Source organism: Pinus tabuliformis, chromosome 9 (genome assembly GCF_031772625.1).
Source record: "Pinus tabuliformis cultivar Carrire ecotype Pingquan chromosome 9, CPIR1, whole genome shotgun sequence".
In the NCBI taxonomy this organism is placed as follows: domain Eukaryota; kingdom Viridiplantae; phylum Streptophyta; class Pinopsida; order Pinales; family Pinaceae; genus Pinus; species Pinus tabuliformis.
Window position 1 is genome coordinate 922,863,465 of NC_142307.1, and position 7,780 is coordinate 922,871,244.

The window sequence follows — 7,780 nt, forward strand, 5'->3', positions numbered from 1 at the left end:
CAGGTCCAAGCACATTGGTATCCGGTATCATCATCTTCGAGACTGTGTGGTGAAGAGGATCATGTTGTTGCTGTATGTTTCAACCGAGGAACGGGATGCAGATATTTTGACTAAGGCATTGTCAAAATGCAAGTTCGAGTTCCATAGAGACAGGATTGGGGTGACTGATAATCCCTTTCTTGTTGAGAGGGAGTGTTGAAGATAGAAACAAGAAATGTTAAAAATAGAAGTGCTAAAAATAGCACTGCTATAAATAGAATTTCGAGATACATTCCAACTTTAGTTAGTCCTTAAAATAAAATTGAGAATTAAAATTCGAATTTGATCTTAGAAGCTATTTGTAAAATAATTAATTAATTCATCTTGAGTTAATTAGTTGTAGAAAATCAAACATGAAATCTATGTGAAGACATGCAATAGTTTCCCCTTTGATTGAGGAAGTTATCCATTGATTGAGGAGATCAGGATGAGTTGTACTTTGAGTTGTAATTAGTTAGCTTTGTTATCTGAGTTAAGTCCAGCTAGATTAGTTCCAATAGTTTGTGGAATTGATTGTCAGTTCAGTTAGTTAATGCATGCATTCATGTAACTATTGCACTTTAGATAACTGAATATTCTCTCATAAATAACTCATGCATGTCAATTCAGTTAGAGACCCAGTTGAGATCAGATGATGGGACAGTGTACTATCAGTTGCAGGAATATTCCATTGAGGATATCTCTTGCATGCAGAAGGAATTCATTCCTTGGAGATTGTGCAGTTACTTCTGAGTTTGATGAGTGTGTGATGAGGCCAATTCACACAGGTGGCAGCATTGGACCCCAGGAGAAACTACGCAAGGAAATAGGAGGCTTGGAGGATTGGAGGAAGGCATATGTTGTGTCTATTCAGTCTGTGAGTTGTATTGAGGGATTGTACTAAGATCTGGATAGCTTGTGAGCTAAAGCTTTGTGTAATCCGAACATATTTCCACTTGTATGATAATACAGAGATCGGGGTTTTTAGCTGAGGCTTTCCCTAGAGTATTCTTTTGTGCTCATGTGTGATTGATTTCTCATTCTTTGTTATATGTGTTCTAATTGATCTTGCTCATAATCGATTAAGCTTCCGCAATTTTGTTTGTAGAAGTAGATCAAGTATTTTGCTTTAGTATATTGCATTATCTGGTGATCTACAATGGGAATTTCTACGTAAGTGAAGAGTCACATTTTCAACGTAGTCCTAATCCTATGGACTATGAGAATAGCACTGAAAATGCACATGATGAAGAATATCCAATAAACATCGAGTCAAATTTTCCATTTGGTCCTAATTCTAAGGACTATGAGAGTAGCACTAAAGAAGGGCAAGATAAAGAATATCCTCCAAGCCAGTATTTCAAAAGCGAAATGATCATAGTGAGGATAACATTCCTTAGAATGATGATGAAAATGCTTATACAAATGATGATCCAATGAAGGATATGTTGCTAGGAAATATTGTATCGAGGAGTAGGAGCAAACATTTTCGTATCAATCCAAGTTGTTCTAGTTATACAAGGGGTAGAGAAGAATATTTGACGAGAAGAAGTTCTATCAGTGCTCTCATTTCAAGTGAATGTTGTCAAAAATATTGCTTGAAACATATGGATTTCAAGTTTGCATTAGAGAAAAGGAAGAGATATTTTTCAATGAATAAAATCATGCAAAATTCATATTTAGTGGGGTGCATGCAATCTACATTGTCAGGTTATGAATATAATATTGGGTCTTTATTTATCTATAGAAAGTCTTTCAAAATGTTTCATTCAATGGGTAATTTTCGTCTATCAAGAATCCAAGAAAATTTGGAAAAGGATCCCACATTTTATTCATAAGTATGTCATAAACCACAATTTGGGCCATTATCAAATACTGCAATGTCATGGATGAAAGATTTATTTTCAAAGCATGAAGAGTGTATGCCAAATAGAATTTCTCAAGATGAGAAATATACAAAGAATCAAAAGGTGTTGAGGGACATGGTCGATTTATTACATATCAATATTTTGTGAAGGTATGGAAGAAAGAATTCAACAATGTATGTATTCCTATGAAGACAAGGATGGGTATTTGCAGTACATGTGCTTCTCTTAAAGAAAAAACGGATAAATGTGAAGGGTGAGAAAGAGGTAAGCATTCATAACTTTAACTTTTAAAATTGTATAGTCATCAACTATGAAAACATATTTCTTAACAACTTTATTTTATGTTGTGTAGATTCCATTGTCAAAGAACTTTAGGAGCATCATGAACAACAAACAAGTGAAAGGAAAAATGTGTAAAAGCATCGAAAGAAGTGTTACGATAATCCGAATAAATATTTGGTTTGATAATTGATGGTATGGAACAAAAGAAAACACTTTTACCACGTTTTGTTTGCACACCCAAAAATTTACAGGAGGAAAAATTTATTCAGTGTCACTTGGTCAGTTGTATGGTATTCAATCGGAAAATGTTGCCAAGGGTGTACTTAACAAGTCCAAATATTCATAATGATGCAAATCTGACAATAACCATAATTCATGATGTGCTTTTTCATTGGTCTGGTAATCTTCCTAAAGTTTTGTATCTACAATTGGACAACGCTTGTCGTGAAAACAAAAATTATATTGTTTTTGGATATCTAAACATGCTTATTGAATTGAGAAATTTTCAGAAGGTAAAGGTTGGTTTCCTTCTTGTTGGGCACACTCATGACCATATTGATCAGATGTTCAATCATTTTTCAGTCACATTAAGGAGGAAGGAAGTTGGGAGCTTGCCATCGTTAATTGAATGTATGAAGAAATCATACATGCCAGAGCCTACTTTTGATGTGTTGGAAGAAATTGTTGACATGCGAACGTTTATGCTGGGATCAAATGGTGAGGAGAAATGCATTGAACAACTTAATGACATTCGCTTCCAACATCAATTTCGTATTAAAAAAATTGACGGGAAAACACTAATATGGGGCAAGAAGTATTCAACAACTGCAGAATGGGCACCGTCATCAGGTTTGGAATTTTTGAAGTTCATTCTAGATCATCCAATATTTGCATCAAATATATTGTTATTACAATTAGTTTCTGAAGTTCATAATGAAAGTAGGCAAAATAGAGATATAAATTATTCTGATTACCTAGAAGAAATTAAAAAATGTATTAGATATACATATGAGTGCTTTGATATTGTTGATTCAGTTTGGTGGGAGTTTTTTTTTTCAATAATCAAAGTGATATCATTTCAAGAACAACAAATGAAGATATACCTTTGAAAAATCCATTTATTTGGCCACAAAATGTGTCAAATGGACATGAGGAAAGAAACATTGTTGAACAACAACAATCTCAAGGTATTATTAATTCTTCATAGACAGAGGAAAGAGAGATGTATATTAGTTCCATAAGATCTTGTTCACAACGTGAAGCCATGGAATACCTTTACAGGGGTTCGGTATAGGATATTAAGGAGGGTTGCATGATCCCAGTGCTAGCAGATGGAGATCCCAATGGCTATCCATTCTGGGTTGTTAAGGTTATAAAGTTCATTACAAAAAATTGAAGATGTTACAGGTGTTGAAGTACATTGGTATGCCACAAATACACACCCATTCAATGGTGTGTATAAGCCAGAGATGGTAGTTGATAAAAAAATTGGCCGAAAGAGAAAAAGAAAGGGTACAAATATAAATCATCGCCGTACAGACCTCTTAAAATTAGAGGATATTGACATACTTGTTTATGACTTCAATTTAACAAAGAGAGGAACTCTTCGCTTCAAGATGATAGAAATTCTGAAAAAGTTGTTACCAGAAGGAACAATGTTGAGATGGGAGTCTGCTGAAACCAGTCATAGATCCAGAAGAATTGTGAAACTTGAAATAGTTGGCATGCATGTGGACTCAAATGGGGCACTAGTTGATGAGAGAGAAGAATATGTAACATCTTAATCTGCATCCAACCATTCATCTAAATATGTGAATTCTGATGGTGTGCAATAAAATATGAGTGATTTTGAATAATTGTCTAAGATAGTTTATATAACTAATGTTTGCATTGTATCTTGAAATAAAAAATTTGATTTCCATATGGTGTTAAATCAGAAGTTATGAGTCATTTTTATGTTTGTTGGATTATGTGTTTTAATTATGATGATTTTTATTGTTTAGAATATCTACAATGCAACAATAACTTAGAGATATAACGTATGCTTCATTCAATCTGCAAATAATGACATTTTGATTAATTTAGTTATGTAATTTTTTCATAATGTTGTGGTTTTTTAATTTTATCATTGAAAATTTTCCTAACTTTTTTTGTATCTTTAATTTTATGGTTGAAAACAATTAGAATTTTAGCGATCTTTAGTGTCATGTTATTATATGTTTAACAACATGGTTGAAAGCTAATAGAATTTTAATGTGTTTCAAATCCCATTATTTTATCTTTATCATCATTACTAAAACATTTTGAAATTATACTTAGGAAATAAAAATGTTATTCTACCAAAAACATTAGTTTGTTCTTTCCTAGAAAACAATTATTCTTTTGCACATAAAAATTCGGTTTTACTGCCATTTTTTTAAATGTTGAAAATTGACACTTAAAAAAAAACCATCATTCCAGTATCAACACTTTTCATTTTCGAGGTTTTTTTTGGACAACTTTTTGCACAAAAAAAATCGTTTTCACTGCCATTTTTAAAACATGTTCAAAATTGACCCTAAAAAAATATCATCATTCCAGTATCCACACTTTGTGTTTTTAGCACTGTTTTTCATGTTTTTGGGGAATTTTGGCCAGAGTTCCCATCTTGAGTTTATAGTTCCCATTTCAAATTTTACATTGTTGGAATGTATCTTGATCTCAAAATGGTTATTGGGGGTCTGGTAATGTGAGCACTGGTGCAGAGTAGAGGCGATGCTTCAACTCAGCAAACACCTTCTGTTGGGATTCAAACCAAAATAACTTTTTTTTTCTCCTCCCTTCGTGACTTGACTCATTTAAGGCCAAGTGATATGAGAGAACCCCAACACGAACCTGTAGTATAAGTTGGAAAGACCCAGAAAATTACAGAGCTTTGTTAGAGTGGTTGTGGCTGGTCAATCCTGAATGACTTGTATCTTGGCTGGATCAACATGCACACACCGCTCATCAATGATGTACCCTAGATATTGAACCTAGGTCATACCAAAAGTGCATTTATCCAAGTTGGGGCACAACTTGTGTTGCTGTATGGTTTGGAGGACCTATCAAATATGGTGGAGGTGCTCTTCCCAAAATTGGCTAAAGATTAGAATGTCATCCAAATACACCACCACGAATGAGTTGGCGAAGGGTTGCAAGATGTCATTCATCATCCTCATGAAGGTTACGGGGCATTCGTCAACCCAAAATGCATGACCAACCATTCGAAAAGGCCCTCCTTGGATTTGAAGGAAGTCTTCCACACATCGAAGGGCTCAATCGGGACCTGGTGATAATCGGACTTCAAGTCTATCTTTCTAAAATATTTATCCCCCTTGAGTTGGTCCAAAAGGTCATCAATCATTGGGATTGGATACCTATTCCAGATAGTGATCTTGTTCAGTGCCCGATAGTCAATACAGAGTCTCCAGATCCCTTCCTTCTTCTGTACCAACACGATCGGGTTCCCATAGGGTGATGAACTGGGCCTAATGTTCCCTTTCTACAAAAACTCCTAAATTTTCCTCTTGATTTCATCATTATCCAAAACAGAGCGTCAATAGATTGGTCCATTGGGTAGCGGTGCACCCAAGGTAAAATCGATGGTGTTCTTGACCTTACAATGTAGAGGTACCCTTGTGCGTAGGTGAATATGTCCTTGTACTCCTCCACAATCTTGTCCATATGTTTTTGTCATGTGGAGGAGCCTTATGTGGAGGTCATGGCCACAATATTCTTCTTTCCTTAAGGGCGTATCATAAGGAAAACAAATCTCCCTGTCTAGGAAATGATTTTACTTCATTGCTTCATAGTGATCAAAGAAATGGTGATAGGCAGTCCTACCTTCAATATCCTATACAACGTATTTCCCAAAGTAATAATAACAGTGCGAGGCCTAGACTCATACACAACATGTTGCTTCCACAAGTATGGTTGGCCCAATAATACATCACAAACTTCAAGAGGAAAAACATCACACAGTACCTCATTTGTGAAGGACTTGATGTTGTATGGAAGGTGAAATTGATGGCTAACGTGGAGATCTTGCCCATGGTGAAGCCACTCGATGATGTATGGTTACGGGTGTGGTGTGGGTGGTCCATTTCACGACCTTTGCTGAAATGAGGTTATTTTTTCTCCTGCTATCAAAAATAAATTGAAATGGAGAAACCTTTGCCCACATCTGTGAGTGGAAGAGTCGCTCCCCCTCCTTTGGATCTTCGAGCTCATCCTTTTGGATCTTGGTGGGGGAAATGGTGGCACTAGACTTCGTATCGATAATCTGCTTCTCTTTTTCATTCCCCTTGTTAGTTTCTGACTCAGAGTTGGAACATGCATCTGATTCAAAAGCCTTCATCTCAGCCACTAGTGACTTCTTAGCTCGACACTCACTTTTGTTGCGAGTGGGGCTCTTATGGAACTCACACCATTTCCTATGTCCTTCATTTTCTTCATGGTGTTGTTCTTTGTTTGTGGCTTCAACGGGTTGTTCTAGGTCACCCTGCCTTGGATTTGTCCTTTGTTATGTGGTTTGGGGGCACATTTTCCTTGCTTTGGATTCGTAGATCCAAAGTCTGGCTTCTTCTATTTAAATTTCTACTCGAGCTTGACAATGTATCAATAGGCGACACCAAGTGAGGAGATATCGAAGAACTCCATCTCATCCTGGATGTACTTGTGTAGATAGCCACGGTACTTGAGTACCAAATGCCGCTCTAAATCCTTGATACACATCTTCGTGAGAAGGGTATGGAAAACATTTGTGAACTCTGGCACATCTTGGTCCCTTCCCTGCCATAGTGTGGTCCACTTTATGTATTTAATTTCATAGTTTCTGACAGGGTAATATTATTCCTTGATGATGTCTCAGAAAGAATTCCAAGTGGATGTGACTGAAAATAGTGAGGATTCTCTCTCATCCTTTTGTTCACAGTAGGTTTCCCACTAGTCCTTGACATGTGGGGCGGCTTTGAGGAGTGCAAAAGTAATATTTTCCTTACTGGAAAAGTTATGAACTAAAAATTATCCTTCCAACAGGTTTAGCCATCTATCTATGGTGTCTGCATCTATCTGCCATTCAAATATGGCAATGTCAAAGTTAACTTGTACCTTAAAAGGAGTGGCTCCTCCAGAATGGTTGTTGGATGAATATGTGTTGCCTATGAGTAGTCGTCAAAGAATCTTGGCAAAGTTATCCATCATTGCATTCCTTTGTCACTCGAGGGCTTCCTCGAAAAATATTTTGAAAGGATCTCCTGCCCCCTCATCTTTATTTTCTTCTACCATGGAAAGTGGTCAAGGTTTGCGAGGGTGGTCTTGTAAAGTTTCAGCCAGTTTGAGCCCTAACTCCTTATACCCTAACCTCGTTGGGTACATGCAAAGAAAAATAGAGAAAAGGAAGACCACTCTGATCCCATTGATCTAGACTTATGCACGAACGCAAAAAATATAGATATACACATAAAAACAGAGATGCAACAGAAATAAAAATTCATTTTATTAATATCAAAGAACTAAAATATTCTTACATATAGAAATGGAAATAAACTATTTCAGGCGATGGTAGCTTATCTCTGAGAAGAGATGTGGCA